This window comes from Bombina bombina, chromosome 3 (genome assembly GCF_027579735.1).
Source record: "Bombina bombina isolate aBomBom1 chromosome 3, aBomBom1.pri, whole genome shotgun sequence".
NCBI classification, from domain to species: Eukaryota; Metazoa; Chordata; class Amphibia; order Anura; family Bombinatoridae; genus Bombina; species Bombina bombina.
The window spans coordinates 791,759,647-791,783,107 of record NC_069501.1 but is presented as its reverse complement, the minus strand read 5'-3'; positions in this window follow the sequence as shown (position 1 = coordinate 791,783,107).

Sequence of the window (23,461 nt, the reverse complement as noted above, 5' to 3'; positions counted from 1 at the left end):
CTGGATCGATCGGTGAACCTGTATGGTGAAGATAAGGTAGGAAGATCTTCAGGGGCTTAGTGTTAGGTTTATTTAAGGGGGGTTTGGGTTAGATTAGGGGTATGTGGGTGGTGGGTTGTAATGTTGGGGGGGGGGTATTGTATGTTTTTTTTTACAGGCAAAAGAGCTGAACTTCTTGGGGCATGCCCCGCAAAGGGCCCTGTTCAGGGCTGGTAAGGTAAAAGAGCTTTGAACTTTTGTAATTTAGAATAGGGTAGGGCATTTTTTTATTTTGGGGGGCTTTGTTATTTTATTAGGGGGCTTAGAGTAGGTGTAATTAGTTTAAAAAAGTTTGTAAATATTTTTTTATTTTTTGTACTTTAGATAGTTTATTTCATTGTAGTTATTTGTAGGTATTGTATTTAATTTATTTATTGATAGTGTAGTGTTAGGTTTAATTGTAGATAATTATAGGTATTTTATTTAATTAATTTATTGATAGTGTAGTGTTAGGTTTAATTGAAACTTAGGTTAGGATTTATTTTACAGGTAAATTTGTAATTATTTTAACTATTTTAGCTATTAAATAGTTCTTAACTATTTAATAGCTATTGTACCTGGTTAAAATAAATACAAAGTTACCTGTAAAATAAATATTAATCCTAAAATAGCTATAATATAATTATAATTTATATTGTAGCTATATTAGGATTTATTTTACAGGTAAGTATTTAGCTTTAAATAGGAATAATTTATTTAATAAGAGTTAATTAATTTCGTTAGATTTAAATTATATTTAACTTAGGGGGTGTTAGTGTTAGGGTTAGACTTAGCTTTAGGGGTTAATACATTTATTAGAATAGCGGCGAGATTCGGTCGGCAGATTAGGGGTTAATAATTGAAGTTAGGTGTCGGCGATGTTAGGGAGGGCAGGTTAGGGTTTAATAAATATAATATATGGGTCGGCGGTGTTAGGGGCAGCAGATTAGGGGTACATAGCTATAATGTAGCTGGCGGCGGCGTGCGGGCGGCAGATTAGGGGTTAATAAGTGTTGGTAGCTGGCGACGTTGTGGGGGGCAGATTAGGGGTTAATAAATATAATATAGGGGTCGGCGGTGTTAGGGGCAGCAGATTAGGGGTACATAAGGATAACGTAGGTGGCGGTCGGCAGATTAGGGGTTAAAAAAATTTAATTGAGTGTCGGCGATGTGGGGGGGCCTCGGTTTAGGGGTACATAGGTAGTTTATGGGTGTTAGTGTACTTTAGGGCACAGTAGTTAAGAGCTTTATGAACCGGCGTTAGCCCAGAAAGCTCTTAACTACTGACTTTTTTCTGCGGCTGGAGTTTTGTCGTTAGAATTCTAACGCTCACTTCAGACACGACTCTAAATACCGGAGTTAGAAAGATCCCATTGAAAAGATAGGATACGCAATTGACGTAAGGGGATCTGCGGTATGGAAAAGTCGCGGCTGAAAAGTGAGCGTTAGACCCTTTTTTGACTGACTCAAAATACCGGAGGTAGCCTAAAACCAGCGTTAGGAGCCTCTAACGCTGGTTTTCATGGCTACCGTCAAACTCCAAATCTAGGCCTTAGGTTTTATTTCACAGGTAAGTTTGTGTTTAGTTTTAAATAGAAATTATTTAGGTAATAATTGTAAGGTTTATTTTGATTTATTTTAATTATATTTAAGTTAGGGGGTGTTAGGCTTAAGGTTACGTTAGGGTTAGGCTTAGGGTTATGTTAGGGTTAGGTTTAGGGGTTAATATATTTATGTAGAGTTAGTGATGTGGGAGTTCAGAGGTTTAAGGGGTTAGTAATTTATTTAAGTATATTTCATTGTGGGGGGCTTGCGGTTTAGTGGTTAGTAGGTTTATTATAGCGGCGGTGTGGGCGGACGGCAGATCAGGGGTTAATAATCTTTAAATAGTGTTTGCGATGCGGGAAGGCAGAGGTTTAGGGGTTAATAGGTTTATTATAGTGGTGACGATGTCAGGGAGCGGCGGAATAGTTGTTAATAATTTTATTTAGTGGCAGCGATGTCCGGAGCGGCAGATTAGGGGTTAATAATTTTATTTTAGTGTTTGTGATGCGGGAGGGCCTCCGTTTAGGGGTTAATAGGTAGTTTATGGGTGTTAGTGTACTTTTTAACACTTTAGTTATGAGTTTTATAGTACAGCTTTGTAACATAAAACTCATAACTACTGACTTCAGATGGCGGTACGGTTCTTGTGATTATAGAGTGTACCGCTCACTTTTTAGCCTCCCAGGCAAACTCGTAATGCCGGCGCTATGGAAGACCCATTAAAAATTGATTTTTTAAAAAGTGCGGTACTGACGTTGCGTGACGGCCAAAAAGGTGTGCAGTACACCTATACCTACAAGACTTGTAATAGCGGCGTTAGCGAAAAAGCAGCGTTATGAAGCATAACGATGCTTTTTCACTCATAACGCAAAACTTGTAATCTAGCTGTATGTGAAGAACATAAGAATGTAAAGTATGCATTTTGCACACCGGGTTTCATGATTTAGAACTTAATGCAGCCGGGTTAGCACACATGAAGATTATACTATGGTCTTCACATAAAAAAAATATAAATATATGTGATACTGTTACTATAAAATACATTTCTATACCTATATATCTATAGGAATAGATATTCAGGTATAGGTATATATATATATATATATATATATATATATATATATATATACACATATATATATATATATATATATATATATATATATATATATATATATATATATATATATACATACATATATATATATATACATAAATATGTATTTACAATAAAAAGGACATTATCCTGTAATTGAAGAACATTGGAATGATAAATATGTACAGTAAATATACAGTAAAACATATAAATACATAGATACATATGTATTTACACACTCTTCCACACCTCCATGACGACATTACGGGGCTGGTGGATGTTTGAGACCTTGTGCTCCCAATAGATGCCCAATAGGGTTTTGGTCTGGAGACATGCTTGGTCAGTCCATCACCTTTACCCTCAGCTTCTTTGGGGTCGTTATCATGTTGGAATACTGCCCTGCAGCCCAGTCTCCAAAGAGAGGGGATTATGCTCTGCTTCAGTATGTCACAGTACATGTTGGCATTCATGGTTCCCTCAATGAACTGCAGCTCTCCAGTGCCGGCAGCACTGATGCAGGCCCATGACACTCCCACTACCATGCTTGACTGTAAGCAAGACACACTTGTCTTTGTACTCCTCCCTGGTTGCCGCCACACACGCTTGACACCATCTGAACCAAATAAGTTTATCTTGGTCTCATCCAGTAATCCATGTCCTTAGTGTGCTTGTCTTCCACAAACTGTTAGCAGGCTTTCTTGTGCATCATCTTTAGAAGAGGCTTCCTTCTGGGACGACAGCCATGCAGACTATTTTGATGCAGTCTGCGGCGTATGGTCTGAGCACTGACAGGCTGACCCCCCACCCCTTCAACCTCTGCAGCAATGCTGGCAGCACTTATACGTCTATTTCCCAAAGACAACCTCTGGATATGACGCTGAGAACGTGCACTCAACTTCTTTGGTCAACTATGTCAAAGCCTGTTCTGAGTGGAACCTGTCCTGTGAAACTGCTGTATGGTCTTGTTCACCGTGCTGCAGCTGAGTATCAGGGTCTTGGCAATCTTCTTATAGCCTAGGCCATCTTTATGTAGAGCAACAATTCTTTTTTGTCAGATCCTCAGAGAGTTCTTTGCCATGAGGTGCCATGTTGAACTTCCAGTGACCAGTATGAGAGCGTGTGAGAGCAATAACACCAAATTTAACACACCTGCTCCCCATTTACACCTGAGACCTTGTAACAATATCGAGTCACATGACACTGGGAAAGGAAAATGGCTAATTGGGCCCAATTTGGACATTTCCACTTAGGGGTGTACTCACTTTTGTTGCCAATGGTAAAACATTAATGGCTGTGTGTTGAGTTATTGTGAGGGGACAGCAAAGTTACACTGTTATAAAGGTTGTACACTCACTACTTTTTTGCATACATCGGGTTTGCACTTCTGCGCAAACTTTTTAATTTTAACTCGTAATATGAGAGCAACCCAATGCACAAAAAGCTATTTACGCTTAAGTGGGAGCACAAAATAGCAATCCACTGGTAATCTAGTCCCTAGTCTGTAAAGGTCTACTTGTGCATTCACATTCTTGCACTCCACATGAGCATTCCCCATGAATATATAACATACCTATACATGCTGCTACAGGCATTCTATAAAAACCTCCCCTGTATATGTACATATATTTATGGGGTGCGCTACAAAACGCAGTTCTGGCTATCACTCGAGAGCTAACCCGAAAGTGCACTAAGCGCAAGGTGCACTAGTTTTGTTCTTCACTCAATAAAATGTCTACATATAGAAATATATCTAATTTGCGATAACCAGACGAGCATAAAATGCGATTGTGCTCTCGCGATTGTGTTTACTTTTAACTTGTAATATCAGCGCTATTTCCGTAGAGTGTAAAAAGCTGAAAAAAGATAATATTACTCCCAAGCAACAGTTATCGCACCACTTGTTATCTAGTCTTTAGTCTCTTTTTATCAAATCCCAAGCTTATATCTAATAAATCAATCCTCTCCCTTTTTATACAATTATAGAAGGTAATACCGCATACCTTACTATTTAAATGTTTAACAAAACATTCAGCTATAATAGGTTGTCTTTATAATGGATATAAAAAGAGCAGATTCACCAAATATTCAGAATCATAAAAAAATATTGTTTCAATCTATCCCATAAATAGGTTTGCAAAACTTGGGACACATTTACTCCCCATGGCTGTTCCTCTAACCTGGAGAAAAGATTGGTCCTGATTAGTGATGTCGCAAACCTAAAATTTTCGGTTCGCGAACAGCGGACTCGAACTTCCGGTATTGTTCGCGAACGCGCGAACCGCCATTGAATTCAATAGGCAGGCGAACTTTAAAACCTACAAGGACTCTTTCTGGCCACAATAGTGATGGAAAAGTTGTTTCAAGGGTACTAACACCTGGACTGTCGCATGCTGGAGGGGGATCCCTGGCAAAACTCCCATGGAAAATTACATAGTTTATGCAGAGTCTGCTTTTAAGCCATAATGGGCCTAAATCAACTATCATTCCCAAAGTGGCTGTCTCAAAACATCCCGGACAGAAGATAGATTGATAGGATAGATAGATATACATAGATTGATAGTTAGATAGAATCGATAGAAGAGAGATAGATTTGTTAGATATATAATTACCCTAATAAAGTCTAATAATTAAACATGCGTTCTTGGACCCAACTAGCTTGTGTTAATTAGTACTTTTCTTAGCACTTTAATCCCTGTCCCCCCCCCTATCGGGGGTGTTCTATATAGCCTGCCTGTTTACCCTGAAAAAATATAATAATAAGACATGCGGTCTGGTACCAATTTTAACTAGGTTGTGTTTTAAGTACTACCATTCTTAGCACTTTAATCTCTGTAACTCCCCCTATTTGGGGAGGTCTATACGGCCTGGATGATTACCCATACAAAATATAATAATAAGACATCTGCTCTTGGTCTGCAACCCATGGTAACTATGTTGTGTTAATTAGTAATGTCCTTTGCATTTTAATAGCTGTTACTCATACTCACCCTATCGGTGGAGGTCTATATGGCCTGCATGATTACCCTTACAAAATATAATAACCAAACATATGCTCTGGGACCCATGGTAAGTAGGTTATGTTAAGTAGTACTGTTCTTTGCAGTTTAATACCTGTTACAACACCAAATGGTGGCAGGTCTATCTGGCCTTCATGATTAGCTGCACCCAAACCCAAAAAAAAGCCAAGTGGTCTTAGACTAACACCCATGGCTAACTCGGTTGTTTCAATTAGTACTATTCTTAGCACTTTCATCCCTGTTACGGGTGGTCTACATGGCCATCATGATTAGCCGAACAAAATACTACAATCCAACCTTTGCTCAGTCTTCATAGGCCCTTCATTGTCTGTATTTTGATAATACAGTTTTTATTATTTTTATAGCTGATACATCGAATGGTGGCAGCTCTATATGGCCTGCATGTTTAGCCGCACCCAAAACAAAAATAAATCCAAGCGGTCTTGGATTAACACCCATGGCTAACTCTGTTGTTTCAAGTTCTACTATTCTTTGCTATTTCATCTCATCCCTGTTACTTCCAGGACTCTCAGTGGTGGTGGTCTACATGGCCATCATGATTAGCCTAACCAAATACTACAATCCAACCTTGGCTCAGTCTTCCTAAGGCCCTTCATTGGCTGTATTTTGGTAGTACTGTTCTTATTTGTTTAATAGCTGATACGACACCGAATGGTGGCAGCTCTATATGGCCTGCATGAATAGCCGCACCCAAAGCCAAAAAAAAGCCAAGCGGTTTTGCACTAACACCCATGGCTAACTCTGTTGTTTCAAGTTCTACTATTCTTAGCTCTTTCATCTCATCCCTGTTACTTCCAGGACTCTCAGTGGTGGTGGTCTACATGGCCATCATGATTAGCCTAACCAAATACTACAATCCAACCTTGGCTCAGTCTTCCTAAGGCCCTTCATTGGCTGTATTTTGGTAGTACTGTTCTTATTAGTTTAATAGCTGATACGACACCGAATGGTGGCAGCTCTATATGGCCTGCATGAATAGCTGCACCCAAAGCCAAAAAAAAGCCAAGCGGTTTTGCACTAACACCCATGGCTAACTCTGTTGTTTCAAGTTCTACTATTCTTAGTTCTTTCATCTCATCCCTGTTACTTCCAGGACTCTCAGTGGTGGTGGTCTACATGACCATCATGATTAGCCTAACCAAATACTACAATCCAACCTTGGCTCAGTCTTCCTAAGGCCCTTCATTGGCTGTATTTTGGTAGTACTGTTCTTATTAGTTTAATAGCTGATACGACACCGAATGGTGGCAGCTCTATATGGCCTGCATGAATAGCCGCACCCAAAGCCAAAAAAAAGCCAAGCGGTTTTGCACTAACACCCATGGCTAACTCTGTTGTTTCAAGTTCTACTATTCTTAGCTCTTTCATCTCATCCCTGTTACTTCCAGGACTCTCAGTGGTGGTGGTCTACATGGCCATCATGATTACCCTCACCAAAATATAACAACAATACGTGCGTGCAGGGAACCATGGTAAGCTTACTTCCTTTCGCAAAATCGAGTATAACAGTTGCAGGCAGAGGTTCTGACCCTGCATTATGGCTGCACCTCTCCCTAAAAGAGGCATGCGTTACAGAGTCTGTGGGCATGTATGCAAAGAGCTGGCCTGCCTAAAAAGAGGAGCAAGGCTGTACAGGTTGTTCTCCTTCAGCCGTTTTATATGCTGTCCCACGGCCACGACCCTCAACAACCACAACAGAATGAAACACCACATATGCCATCCTTTTGAACAACCGAGTACAGGTATGGCATTGATTTTAGTTACACGGCGATATTTATTATGAACCGTGAAATTGAAAACAAAAACATGATTGGACACCCAGTACAGTACAGGTCATTCTCCTTCGGCCTTTTTAGAATAGTGTTCCGGACCCCCAACAAAAACAACAGCAGGAAAGAGGACATATGGCATCTTTTTGAACAATAGATGACAGGTAAGGCATAGATTTTACAAAGCCATAGATAATTTTTTTGCAACTGTGAAATAAAAAAAAACATTGATTGGACACCCAGTACACTTATTTATCCTCAGGCCTTTTTAATAAGAGGGTCCCAGAGCCTCAACCGAAACAACAGCATGAAAGAGGACATATGTCATCCTTTTGAATAATAGATTACAGGAAAGGCATTGATTTTAGAAACCCACAGATCATTATTTGCAACCGTGAAATAGAAAAAAACATTGATTAGACACCCAGTACACTTATTTTTCCTCAGGCCTTTTTAATAAGAGGGTCCCGGAGCCTCAACTGAAACAACAGCATGAAAGAGGACATATGTCATCCTTTTGAATAATAGATTACAAGAAAGGCATTGATTTTAGAAACCCACAGATCATTATTTGCAACCGGGAAATAGAAAAAAACATTGATTAATCACCCAGTACACTTATTTATCCTCAGGCCTTTTTAATAAGAGGGTCCCGGAGCCTCAACCGAAACAACAGCATGAAAGAGGACATATGTCATCCTTTTGAATAATAGATTACAGGAAAGGCATTGATTTTAGAAACCCACAGATCATTATTTGCAACCGGGAAATAGAAAAAAACATTGATTAGACACCCAGTACACTTATTTTTCCTCAGGCCTTTTTAATAAGAGGGTCCCGGAGCCTCAACCGAAACAACAGCATGAAAGAGGACATATGTCATCCTTTTGAATAATATATTACAGGAAAGGCATTGATTTTAGAATCACAGAGATCATTTATATGACTCGGGAAATAGAAAAAATCATTGATTAGACACCCAGTACACTTATTTATTCTCAGGCCTTTTTAATAAGAGGGTCCCGGAGCCTCAACCGAAACAACAGCATGAAAGAGGACATATGTCATCCTTTTTAATAATAGATTACAGGAAAGGCATTGATTTTAGAATCCCAGAGCTCATTTATATGACCCGGGAAATAGAAAAAAACATTGATTAGACACCCAGTACACTTATTTATTCTTAGGCCTTTTTATAAGAGGGTCCCGGAGCCTCAACCGAAACAACAGCATGAAAGAGGAGATATGTCATCCTTTTGAATAATAGATTACAGGAAAGGCATTGATTTTAGAATCCCAGAGATCATTTATATGACCCAGGAAATAGAAAAAAACATTGATTAGACACCCGTTACACTTATGTATCCTCAGACCTTTTTAATAAGAGGGTCCCGGAGCCTCAACCGAAACAACAGCATGAAAGAGGAGATATGTCATCCTTTTGAATAATAGATTACAGGAAAGGCATTGATTTTAGAATCCCAGAGCTCATTTATATGACCCGGGAAATAGAAAAAAACATTGATTAGACACCCAGTACACTTATTTATTCGTAGGCCTTTTTAATAAGAGGGTCTCGGAGCCTCAACCGAAACAACAGCATGAAAGAGGATATATGTCATCCTTTTGAATAATAGATTACAGGAAAGGCATTGATTTTAGAATCCCAGAGATCATTTATATGACCCGGGAAATAGAAAAAAACATTGATTAGACACCCAGTACACTCATTTATTCTTAGGCCTTTTTAATAAGAGGGTCCCGGAGGCTCAACCGAAACAACAGCATGAAAGAGGAGATATGTCATCCTTTTGAATAATAAATTACAGGAAAGGCATTGATTTTAGAATCCCAGAGATCATTTATATGACCCAGGAAATAGAAAAAAACATTGATTAGACACCCGTTACACTTATTTATCCTCAGGCATTTTTAATAAGAGGGTCCCGGAGCCTCAACCGAAACAACAGCATGAAAGAGGAGATATGTCATCCTTTTGAATAATAGATTACAGGAAAGGCATTGATTTTAGAATCCCAGAGATCATTTATATGACCCGGGAAATAGAAAAAAACATTGATTAGACACCCAGTACACTTATTTATCCTCAGGCCTTTTTAATAAGAGGGTCCCGGAGCCTCAACCGAAACAACAGCATGAAAGAGGACATATGTCATCCTTTTGAATAATAGATTACAGGAAAGGCATTGATTTTAGAATCCCAGAAATCATTTATATGACCCGGGAAATAGAAAAAAACATTGATTAGACACCCAGTACACTTATTTATCCATAGGCCTTTTTAGCAGAGGCTCCAGGACCCTCAACAAAAACAAGAGCAGGGAGGTGGGCATAGGAGTACAATGTAGTGTGACAATAATAATGTGAAGGGGAAGATTGCGGAGTTGTGGCATTTTAATTTTGTTATTGTGGGAAGTACTTGCAATGACCTTGCTCTGGTGAATCCATATTGCAAATGTGTTTTTTAAGGCACTGTTTGTCTATTTTTTGAATATCAGCATTTGGTAATTGAAGCTCAACTTAAGGCTGGTGAGAACCGACCTTTCTTCTGGCTGTTTGCAAATGTTGTGGCTCTGGACAAACATGTGAATAAGGGGCAATCAGCCATATTCTGCACGCAACCCCTTTGATGATTGACGATAAACATGTGTCACCTGCAATCAGAGCCCATTACTTGTGTCTAAATCATCTTCCTGGTATGGACAGGCCACTGTTTCCCACAGCAAGTCTGAAGCTTGAACTACAAGATTGTCTTGAGTATGGTAGGAAACCAAAGTTTATTTAATTCTGTACTATCATCACAAAAGCTGAACTTCTTGAACCAAGGAAAATGCAAGCAATTTCATGTGCTTATGGATGACAAGGACGTCCTGTCCTGTGGTGCACAGAGATGGAGAGGATTTTGGGCCTCCCTTTACACTACCCAGATGTCTCCAACATCACCAGAAACACAAGACAGCGACTCTTGGGAAGTTCCTGGAGTGTTCCGGTAGCCATCTCTTTGCGCCCCGAAAGGAATACTTTATCAGTGTTTTTGTATACATCCGACAACAGCTTCGGAGACTGTGGTGATGCACATGTTATTTACTGTTGTTCCAGCTGTGGCAATATCAATTGGCATTAAAAAGGTAAGATTTGGGGGGACGGAGCCTATAGCTGTTGCGGTAGGACGTGTGTTTTAGGAGCTCCAGGTCTTACAAGTTACTTTGAAGTTAGTTTTCAACCTTAATTTAATTTTCTTTTTGGGATTCATAGTCACACTTTCTGGGGCTATCCAAGAGGAGCCTGGTAAAAGCACTAGTCACCCCTTATATCAACGGGTATGGAGACATGTTTTTTGCCTTTCCAATATGGCGCCGGACACCCCTGAATGAAAAAAAAACGGTAAGATTTGGACTAGTGACACACATTTTATGCACGCTGTGGCAATTGCAATTTGCAATAAAAATAATCTGCTAACAACAACCACTACCTACGACCACACCTGACTCCTGAAGTCATGCTTCAGTTATTAACTCAAGTTAAATTTTTTTTTTTTTTTGTATTATGCTCAGCAGATTCAAAACATACCATTCTTCATATCTCATATATCACATGACATGTCAAAATGCTGCATGGAAAATGGCAGTGTGCAAAGTCATAATCTTAGTGAAACTATAAGTGCATTACATTTTCTAAAATAAACAAAAATACAGAGAAAAAAAAAAAAAAGGAAAGAGGACATATGGCATTCTTTTGATTTGAGAAACCCAGAGATAATTTGTTGCAACCGGGAAATCTAAAAAAAACTGGATTAGACACACAGTACACTTATTTATCCTTAGGCCTTATTAGCAGGGGCTCCAGGACCCTCAACAAAACCAGCAGCAGGAAAGAGGACATATGGCATCCTTTAGAAAAATAGAATTCTGGAAAGGCATTGATTTTAGAAACACAGAGATCATTAGTTGCAACCGTGAAATCTAAAAAAAATTAGATTATACACCCAGTACACTTCTTTATCCTTAGGCCTTTTTAGCAGAGGCTCCAGGACCCTCCACAAAACCAGCAGCATGAAAGAGGACATATGGCATCCTTTTGAAAATTAGATTACATGAAAGGCATTGATTTTAGAAACACAGAGTACACTTCTTTATCCTTAGGCCTTTTTATCAGAGGCTCCCGGAGCCTCAACCGAAACAACAGCATGAAAGAGGACATATGGCATCCTTGTGATTAATAGATTACAGGAAAGGCATTGATTTTAGAAACGCTGGGATAATTTGTTGCAACCGTGAAATCTACAAAAAGATTGATTAGACACCCAGTACACTTATTTATCCTTTTATCCGATCAGCCAATAGAATGCGAGCTCAATCTGATTGGCTGATTGGATCAGCCAATCGGATTGAACTTGATTCTGATTGGCTGATTCCATCAGCCAATCAGAATATTCCTACCTTAATAGGATTCTATCAGCCAATCGAAATTCGAGGGACGCCATCTTGGATGACGTCCCTTAAAGGAACCGTCATTCTTCAGTTGGACGTCGCCGGAAGAAGATGGGTCCGCGGTGGAGGTCTTCAGGATGGAATCGGTCATCATTGGATGAAGATAGAAGATGCCGCTTGGATCAAGATGGTTGCCGGTCCGGATCGCCTCTTCTTCCCAGATAGGATGAAGACTTTGGAGCCTCTTCTGGACCTCTTCAGCTACCGGATGATGGATCGCCAGCCCCCGCTTGGGTTGGGTTGGATGAAGATTTTGGAGCCAGGACAGATCGGTGATACCTGGTGAGGTGAAGACAAGGTTGGATGATCTTCAGGGATGTTAGGTTTATTTAAGGGGGGTTTGGGTTAGATTAGGGGTATGTGGGTGGTGGGTTGTAATGTTGGGGGGGGTATTGTATGTTTTTTTTTACAGGCAAAAGAGCTGAACTTCTTGGGGCATGCCCCGCAAAGGGCCCTGTTCAGGGCTGGTAAGGTAAAAGAGCTTTGAACTTTAGTAATTTAGAATAGGGTAGGGCATTTTTTATTTTGGGGGTCTTTGTTATTTTATTAGGGGGCTTAGAGTAGGTGTAATTAGTTTAAAATTGTTGTAATATTTTTCTTATGTTTGTAAATATTTTTTTATTTTTTGTAACTTAGTTCTTTTTTATTTTTTGTACTTTAGTTAGTTTATTTCATTGTAGTTATTTGTATGAATTGTATTTAATTTATTTATTGATAGTGTAGTGTTAGGTTTAATTGTAGGTAATTGTAGGTATTTTATTTAATTAATTTAATGATAGTATAGTGTTAGGTTTAATTGTAACTTAGGTTAGGATTTATTTTACAGGTAATTTTGTAATTATTTTAACTAGGTAACTATTAAATAGTTCTTAACTATTTAATAGCTATTGTACATGGTTAAAATAATTACAAAGTTGCCTGTAAAATAAATATTAATCCTAAAATAGCTATAATATAATTATAATTTATATTGTAGCTATATTAGGATTTATTTTACAGGTAAGTATTTAGCTTTAAATAGGAATAATTTATTTAATAAGAGATAATTAATTTCGTTATTATATTTAATTTAGGGGGGTGTTAGTGTTAGGGTTAGATTTAGCTTTAGGGGTTAATACATTTATTAGAATAGCGGTGAGCTCCAGTCGGCAGATTAGGGGTTAATAATTGAAGTTAGGTGTCGGCGATGTTAGGGAGGGCAGATTAGGGGTTAATACTATTTATTATAGGGTTAGTGAGGCGGATTAGGGGTTAATAACTTTATTATAGTAGCGGTGCGGTCCGCTCGGCAGATTAGGGGTTAATAAGTGTAGGCAGGTGGAGGTGACGTTGAGGGGGGCAGATTAGGGGTTAATAAATATAATATAGGGGTCGGCGATGTTAGGGGCAGCAGATTAGGGGTACATAAGGATAACGTAGGTGGCGGCGCTTTGCGGTCGGCAGATTAGGGGTTAATAAGTGTAGGTAGCTGGCGGCGACGTTGTGGGGGGCAGATTAGGGGTTAATAAATATAATATAGGGGTCTGCGGTGTTAGGGGCAGCAGATTAGGGGTACATAAGTATAACGTAGGTGGCGGCGCTTTGCGGTCGGCAGATTAGGGGTTAATTATTGTAGGTAGCTGGCGGCGACGTTGTGGGGGGCAGGTTAGGGGTTAATAAATATAATATAGGGGTCGGCGGTGTTAGGGGCAGCAGATTAGGGGTACATAAGTATAACGTAGGTGGCGGTCGGCAGATTAGGGGTTAAAAAAATTTAATAGAGTGTCGGCGATGTGGGGGGACCTCAGTTTAGGGGTACATATGTAGTTTATGGGTGTTAGTGTACTTTAGAGTACAGTAGTTAAGAGCTTTATAAACCGGCGTTAGCCCAGAAAGCTCTTAACTACTGACTTTTTTCCTGCGGCTGGAGTTTTGTCGTTAGATGTCTAACGCTCACTTCAGACACGACTCTAAATACCGGAGTTAGGAAAATCCCATTGAAAAGATAGGATACGCAGTTTACGTAAGGGGATCTGCGGTATGGAAAAGTCGCGGCTGAAAAGTGAGCGTTAGACCCTATTTTGAGTGACTCCAAATACCGGAGGTAGCCTAAAACCAGCGTTAGGAGCCTCTAACGCTGGTTTTCACGGCTAACGCCAAACTCCAAATCTAGGCCTAAGAAAACATACATTATACACCCAGTACACTTCTTTATCCTTAGGCCTTTTTAGCAGAGGCTCCAGGACCCTCCACAAAACCAGCAGCATGAAAGAGGACATATGGCATCCTTTTGAAAATTAGATTACATGAAAGGCATTGATTTTAGAGATCATTAGTTGCAACCGTGAAATCTAAAAAAACATAGATTATACCTCCAGTACACTTCTTTATCCTTAGGCCTTTTTAGAAGAGGCTCCCGGAGCCTCAACCGAAACAACAGCATGAAAGAGGACATATAGCATCCTTGTGACTAATAGATTACAGGAAAGGCATTGATTTTAGAAACCCTGGGATAATTTGTTGCAATCGTGAAATCTAAAAAAAGATTGATTAGACACCCAGTACACTTATTTATCCTTAGGCCTTTTTTTAGCAGAGGCTACAGGACCCTACACAAAACCAGCAGCAGGAAAGAGGACATATGGCATCCTTTTGAAAATTAGATTACAGGAAAGGCATTGATTTTAGAAACCCGGAGATAATTTGTTGCAACCGGGAATTTGAATCAAACAAATGATTCGATGGACACCCAGTACACTTCTTTCTCCTTCGACCTTTTTATAAGAGGGTCCAGGACCCTCAAAAAAAAGACCAGCAGGAAAGAGGACGTATGGCATCCTTTTGAACAATAGAGTACAGGTACAGCATTAATTTTACAAACCCAGAGATAATTTTTGGCAAATGTGAAATAGAAAAAAAAATTGAGTGGACACCCAGTACACCTCTTTCTCCTTAGTCCTTTTTATAAGAGGGTCCAGGACCCTCAAACAAAATACCAGCAGGAAAGAGAACATATGGCATCCTTTTGAACAATAGAGTACTGGTACGGCATTGATTTTAGAAACCCACAGATAATTTTTTTGAAAAGTGAAATAGCCCCAAAAATCATGCTTGGACTCCCACTCCAGGTCGTTCTCCCTCAGCTTTTTTATAAGAGGGTCCAGCACCCTCAACAGAAACTACTGCAGGAAACACCACCACATATGCCATCCTTTTGCACAAGCGAGTACAGGTATGGCATCCATTTTAGAAACCCAGAGATAATTGAGAGGAACCAGGAACATTTTTCTAAAAATTTGATGGGCCACCCATTACAGGTCGTTCTCCTTCAGCCTTTTTATACCATGGGCCATGACCCGCAACAGGCACAACAGCATGAAACACCACATATGCCACCCTTTTGCACAATAGAGTACAGGTATGGCATAGATGGAACACGGAGATAATTTAGAGCAACCAAGAGACGGATAAAGATGCTTGGTCGGTCCTCCTCCTTCAAATTTGTGGCATTTTGCGTTCAATTTAATGCTCCACCAGATATGAGTGGTTTGCTAATGCTAAGTTGTACAATTCATAACAGTTTAATCACTATTGTTATGTGCCTTATTTTTTTTATTTGAGTTTTGTACCCACAGAGCTGCAGTAGAGGCCAGAAAAATTAGGAATGTACAAATGACTGAAAAAATAGGGTATTGTTGTAGAAACTGCTGTAGCAGCGGCCAGAAAAATTGATTTTTGTAAAAAATGTAACAAGTGCCCTAAAAGCTTTTGGCTTGAACACTAGTTGTTGGTGGATAAGTCAAGCAAGTCCTCCGGCTTTATAACCAAAAAAAAAAGGCCAGCCTGTGTACCAGTTGTAGCCCAAGCCAGCTCATCTCATCATCAGGCCTTTTTTATTCAAATGTATCGCCCAATGTCAGTCCCTTCGGGATCCAGCCCTCATTCATTTTTATAAAAGTGAGATAGTCAAGGCTTTTTTGACCTAGGCGACTTCTCTTCTCAGTGACAAAACCTCCTGCTGCACTGAAAGTCCTTTCGGACAGGACACTTGAAGCGGGGCAGGCCAGAAGTTCCATTGCAAAGTGGGATAGCTCAGGCCACAAGTCCAGCCTGCACACCCAGTAGTCAAGGGGTCCATCGCTCCTGAGAGTGTCGAGATCCGCAGTTAAAGCTAGGTAGTCTGCTACCTGTCGGTTGAGTCTTTCTCTAAGGCTGGATCCCGAAAGGCTCTGATGGTGCATGGGAGTTAAAAAGGTACGCATGTCCTCATCAACAAGATGTCAGGAAAGCGTCCAGTCTTTGCCGCCGTGGTCGTGGGAGGAGGAGGATTAATTTCATCTCTTCCCCTGTTACATTCCCGTGGTGCTGTGACATCACCCTTATACGCTGTGTAAAGCATAGTTTTTAATTTATTATGAAAATGCTCCATCCTTTCCGACTTGCGGGAATTTGGTAACATTTCAGGCACTTTATGCTTATACCGGGGGTCGAGGAGCGTGGACACCCAGTACAGGTCGTTCTCCTTCAGCTTTTTTATATGAGGGTCCCTCAACAGGCACGACAGCATGAAAGAACCCATTTGAACATGGTTGGATGCCGAGCTAATCATGTCCCGTTCCTCCTCCTCACTGATCTCACTGATGGTATCTTCTTCCCCCCAGCCACATACAACACCACAGGTACCAGAGAGGTGACAACAACGAGCACCCTGGGATGCCTGTTGTGCTTGGTCTTCCTCCTCCTCCTCCTCCTCCTCCTCAAAGCTACATTCCTCCTCTGACTCCTCTTCCTCACAATCCTCTTCCTGCGTTGCCGCAGGTCCAGCAAGCGATGCTGATTTGGCTGTTTGTGGGGGTGATGGACACCACAACTCTCCCGCTTCCTCTTCACGCTCATCTACTGCCTGATCCAGCACTCTTCGCAGGGCATGCTCCAGGAAGAAAACAAATGGTATGATGTCGCTGATGGTGCCTTCTGTGCAACTGACAAGGTTTGTCACCTCCTCAAAAGGACGCATGAGCCTACAGGCATTGCGCATGAGCGTCCAGTAATTTGGAAAAAATATCCCCAGCTCCCCAGAGGCTGGCCTAGCACCCCGGTCATACAAATACTCATTAACAGCTTTTTCTTGTTGGAGCAGGTGGTCAAACATTAGGAGTGTTGAATTCTACCGTGTCGGGCTGTCGCAAATCAAGCGCCTCACTGGCAGGTTGTTTCGACGCTGGATATCGGACAAGTGCGCCATGGCCGTGTAGGAACGCCTGAAATGGCCACACACCTTCCTGGCCTGCTTCAGGACGTCCTGTAAGCCTGGGTACTTATGGACAAATCGTTGTACAATTAGATTACACACATGTGCCATGCACGGCACATGTGTCAACTTGCCCAATTTCAATGCCGCCACCAAATTACTTCCATTGTCAGAAACAACCTTGCCAATCTCCAGTTGGTGCGGAGTCAGCCACTGATCCACCTGTGCGTTCAGGGCGGTCAGGAGTGCTGGTGCGTGTGACTCTCCGCTTTCAGGCAAGGCAGGATGTAGCATAGTACCTGGGGAGCTGGGGGGGTGCCATAGATGTGGAGCAAGACGCAGAAGTTGAAGAGGACTCAGCCGAGGAAGAGGTTATGGAAGAGGATGGAGTAGGAGGAGTAGAGGAAGTAGCAGCAGGCCTGCCTGCAAGTCGTGGCGGTGTCACCAACTCTTCTGCAGAGCCACGCATTCCATGCTTGTCAGAAGTCAGCAGGTTTACCCAATGCGCAGTGTAGGTGATATACCTGCCCTGACCATGCTTTGCAGACCAGCTATCCGTGGTCATATGGACCCTTGCCCCAACGCTGTGTGCCAGACATGCCATAACTTCCTTTCTCACAACAGAGTACAGGTTTGGGATTGCCTTTTGTGAAAATAAATTTCTGCCAGGTACCTTCCACTGCGGTGTCCCAATAGATACAAATTTTTTGAAAGCATCAGACTCCACCAGCTTGTATGGTAAAAGCTGGCGGGCTAAGAGTTCAGACAAGCCAGCTGTCAGACGCCGGGCAAGGGGGTGACTTTGAGAAATTGGCTTCTTACGCTCAAACATGTCCTTGACAGACACCTGACTGTGGGCAGATGACCAGGAACTGCTACGTAAGAGAGACTGAGTGGAGGATGGTTGAGAGGGGGCAAGGAGGACAGCACTGGTTGACGTGGCTGAAGATGATGGAGCAGGAGGAGGAGGGCGGCTTTTACTTTGTATGCTGCTTCTACTCATGTGTTCTTCCCATCGGCCTTTGTGATGGGAGACCATGTGCCTTCGCAAAGCAGTTGTACCTAGGTGGCTGTTGGACTTCCCACGACTCAGTTTCTTTTGGCACAGGTTGCAAATGGCATCGCTGTTGTCAGAGGCAGACACACACAAAAAAATGCCACACTGCTGAGCTCTGCGATGATGGCATTCTGGTGGTGGCAACAGCATGCGTTGATGGGCGTCGGCGTGCTGTCTGGCTGACCCCTGGTGACGATGCATGCTGTCTGACTGTGCCACTAGCTCCTTGAGACGACCTCCCCGTGCTTCCAAATCGTCTCCTCCTCCTCCTCTCTGTCTCCCCATCTGAACTTTCCCCCTCTTCTTCTCTTCTAGCAGGCACCCACGTGACATCCACCGACACATCATCATCAACCGCTTCACTTGTATCTGAAACATCAAGAAAGGAAGCAGCAGCGGGTACAACATCATCATCATCATCACACCGTACCTCCATGTCGGTAATGCTGCCTGACTGAGACTGATCACTATTATCTACATCCTCTGTCAATGATGGTTGCGCATCACTCATTTCTTCCAAATGATGTGTCAATAACTCCTGTGACAGATCAAGTGAAGCGGCTGTGGTGCTAGTGTTGGTGGTGGCGACAGGCGGGGGAGTGGCACTGGTCACTTGAGACCTGCCCAAAGCACAGCTGGACTTAGATGGTGCGTCAAGGTTAGGAGGACTAGCAGCGGAAGCTGAAGAAGATTGGGTGTCCTGTGTTAGCCATTCAACTAGGTCCTCCTCAGAAGTTTTTGCGTCCCCCCTGGCACCCGGCGTCTGAACAATGTGCATATTTGTAGGGTCTAAAGGAATCACAGCACCACGACCACGGAACCTGCGGGGTGGCCTGCCTCTGCCTGTCATTTTTTTTTAAATGGACACTAACAATACTATTACACCAATTGAGTGGTGGCACTGTGAAAGTGGGCACAGTATATGCTGTGAGACTGACAACAACAAAAAAGACAGATGTTTTAAAAATCACAAATTGTTAATTTTTTAAAATATTACAAGTACTGTGGCAACAAATATGATTGTTTGGCACTAGTTGGCAAATGGGCCTGTCTGGCACACACGCTGGGAGAAAGGAAACTGCAATTCAATGGCACTAGGAGACTGAAGAATCACAGTCAAAACAGTTATGATTAACAAAAATTCCAATCCTGTTACAATAAATATGAGTGGTGGCACTAATTGGCTAGTTGGGACTGGCACACAGGCAGGCAGGCAGGAGGAAAATGCAATTCAAGGGCACTAGTAGACTGCAGATTGACAGTCAAAACAGTGATGATTGACAAATTTTGCAATACTGTTAAAAGAAATATGATTGCTGGCACTAATTGGATAGTTGGGCCTGGCACACTGGCTGGCAGGCAGTAGAAAAGTGCAATTCAATGGCATGAGCAAACTGAGGATTAAGATCAACAATCAAAAAAATGTTAATTTTAATTAGTAACTATACTGTAGACAACAATTATGATTGGTGTAAATAGTTGGCAAGATGGCCTGGCACAAAAGGCTGGCAGGCAGGAGGTAAATGCAATTCAAGGACACTAGGAGACTGATTACTGACAGTCAAAACAGTAATGATTGACAATTTTTGCAATACTGTTAAAAGAAATATGATTGCTGGCAATAATTGGCTAGGTGGGCCGGGCACACAGCAGGCTGCAAGGCAGGAGGAAAGTGCAATTCACTGGCACCAGCAAACTGAAGATTCACAAAAACTATTAACAAAAATTATAATTTTTAATTACTAAGAATACTGTCACAATAAATATGATTGGTGTAAATATTTTTCAAGTAGGCCTGGCACACAGGCTTGGAAGGCAGTAGAAAAGTGCAATTCTAGGGCACGAGCAAACTGAGGATTAAGATCATCAACAATCAAGAATTTTTTAATTTTAATTAGTAACTATACTGTGACAAAAAATTATGATTGGTGTAAATAGTTGGCAAGACGGCCTGGCACAAAAGGCTGGCAGGCAGGAGGTAGATGCAATTCAAGGACACTAGGAGACTGATTACTGACAGTCAAAACAGTAATGATTGACAATTTTTGCAATACTGTTAAAAGAAATATGATTGCTGGCAATAATTGGCTAGGTGGGCCGGGCACACAGCAGGCTGCAAGGCAGGAGGAAAGTGCAATTCACTGGCACCAGCAAACTGAAGATTCACAAAAACTATTAACAAAAATTATAATTTTTAATTACTAAGAATACTGTCACAACAAATATGATTGGTGTAAATATTTTTCAAGTAGGCCTGGCACACAGGCTTGGAAGGCAGTAGAAAAGTGCAATTCTAGGGCACGAGCAAACTGAGGATTAAGATCATCAACAATCAAGAATTTTTTAATTTTAATTAGTAACTATACTGTGACAAAAAATTATGATTGGTGTAAATAGTTGGCAAGACGGCCTGGCACAAAAGGCTGGCAGGCAGGAGGTAGATGCAATTCAAGGACACTAGGAGACTGATTACTGACAGTCAAAACAGTGATGATTGACAATTTCTGCAATACTGTTAAAAGAAATATGATTGCTGGCAACAATTGGCTAGGTGGGCCTGGCTCACAGCAGGCTGCAAGGCAGGAGGAAAGTGCTATTCAATGGCACCAGCAAACTGAGGATTCACAACAACTATTACCAAAAATTTTAATTTTTAATTATTAGAATACTGTCACAACAAATATGATTGGTGTTAATATTTTTCAAGTAGGCCTGGCACACAGGCTTGGAAGGCTGTAGAAAAGTGCAATTCTAGGGCACGAGCAAACTGAGGATTAAGATCATCAACAATCAAGATTTTTTTAATTTTAATTAGTAACTATACTGTGACCAATAATTATGATTGGTGTAAATAGTTGGCAAGACGGCCTGGCACAAAAGGCTGGCAGGCAGGAGGTAGATGCAATTCAAGGACACTAGGAGACTGATTACTGACAGTCAAAATAGTGATGATTGACAATTTTTGCAATACTGTTAAAAGAAATATGATTGCTGGCAACAAATGGCTAGGTGGGCCTGGCTCACAGCAGGCTGCAAGGCAGGAGGAAAGTGCTACTCAATGGCAGCAGCAAACTGAGGATTCACAACTATTAACAAAAATTTTAATTTTTAACTATTAAGAATACTGTCACAACAAATATGATTGGTGTAAATATTTTTCAAGTAGGCCTGGCACACAGGCTTGGAAGGCTGTAGAAAAGTGCAATTCTAGGGCACGAGCAAACTGAGGATTAAGATCATCAACAATCAAGAATTTTTTAATTTTAATTAGTAACTATACTGTGACCAAAAATTATGATTGGTGTAAATAGTTGGCAAGACGGCCTGGCACAAAAGGCTGGCAGGCAGGAGGTAGATGCAATTCAAGGACACTAGGAGACTGATTACTGACAGTCAAAACAGTGATGATTGACAATTTTTGCAATACTGTTAAAAGAAATATGATTGCTGGCAACAAATGGCTAGGTGGGCCTGGCTCACAGCAGGCTGCAAGGCAGGAGGAAAGTGCTATTCAATGGCACCAGCAAACTGAGGATTCACAACAACTATTAACAAAAATTTTAATTTTTAATTATTAAGAATACTGTCACAACAAATATGATTGGTGTAAATATTTTTCAAGCAGGCCTGGCACACAGTCTTGCAAGGAAGTAAAAAAGTGCAATTCTAGGGCACAAGCAAACTGAGGATTAAGATCATCAACAATCAAGAATTTTTTAACTTTAATTAGTAACTATACTGTGACAACAATTATGATTGGTGTAAATAGTTGGCAAGACGGCCTGGCACAAAAGGCTGGCAGGCAGGAGGTAAATGCAATTCAAGGACACTAGGAGACTGATTACTGACAGTCAAAACAGTGATGATTGACAATTTTTGCAATACTGTTAAAGGAAATATGATTGCTGGCAATAATTGGCTAGGTGGGCCGGGCACACAGCAGGCTGCAAGGCAGGAGGAAAGTGCTATTCACTGGCACCAGCAAACTGAGGATTCACAACAACTATTAACAAAAATTTTAATTTTTAATTACTAAGAATACTGTCACAACAAATATGATTGGTGTAAATATTTTTCAAGTAGGCCTGGCACACAGGCTTGGAAGGCATTAGAAAAGTGCAATTCTAGGGCACGAGCAAACTGAGGATTAAGATCATCAACAATCAAGAATTTTTTAATTTTAATTAGTAACTATACTGTGACAAAAAATTATGATTGGTGTAAATAGTTGGCAAGACAGCCTGGCACAAAAGGCTGGCAGGCAGGAGGTAGATGCAATTCAAGGACACTAGGAGACTGATTACTGACAGTCAAAACAGTGATGATTGACAATTTTTGCAATACTGTTAAAAGAAATATGAATGCTGGCAACAATTGGCTAGGTGGGCCTGGCTCACAGCAGGCTGCAAGGCAGCAGGAAAGTGCTATTCAATGGCACCAGCAAACTGAGGATTCTCAACAACTATTACCAACAATTTTAATTTTTAATTATTAAGAATACTGTCACAACAAATATGATTGGTGTAAATATTTTTCAAGTAGGCCTGGCACACAGGCTTGGAAGGCAGTAGAAAAACAGAATTTATGCTTACCTGATAAATTACTTTCTCCAACGGTGTGTCCGGTCCACGGCGTCATCCATTACTTGTGGGATATTCTCCTCCCCCACAGGGAAAGGCAAGGAGAGCACACAGCAAGAGCTGTCCATATAGTCCCTCCCAGGCTCCGCCCCCCCAGTCATTCGACCGACGGTTAGGAGAAAAAAGGAGAAACTATAGGGTGCCGTGGTGACTGTAGTGTATAGAGAAAGACATTTTTCAAACCTGATTAAAAAACCAGGGCGGGCCGTGGACCGGACACACCGTTGGAGAAAGTAATTTATCAGGTAAGCATAAATTCTGTTTTCTCCAACATTGGTGTGTCCGGTCCACGGCGTCATCCATTACTTGTGGGAACCAATACCAAAGCTTTAGGACACGGATGAAGGGAGGGAGCAAATCAGGTTACCTAAACAGAAGGCACCACGGCTTGCAAAACCTTTCTCCCAAAAATAGCCTCCGAAGAAGCAAGAGTATCAAATTTGTAGAATTTGGCAAAAGTGTGCAGAGACGACCAAGTCGCTGCCTTACATATCTGATCAACAGAAGCCTCGTTCTTTAAGGCCCATGTGGAAGCCACAGCCCTAGTAGAGTGAGCT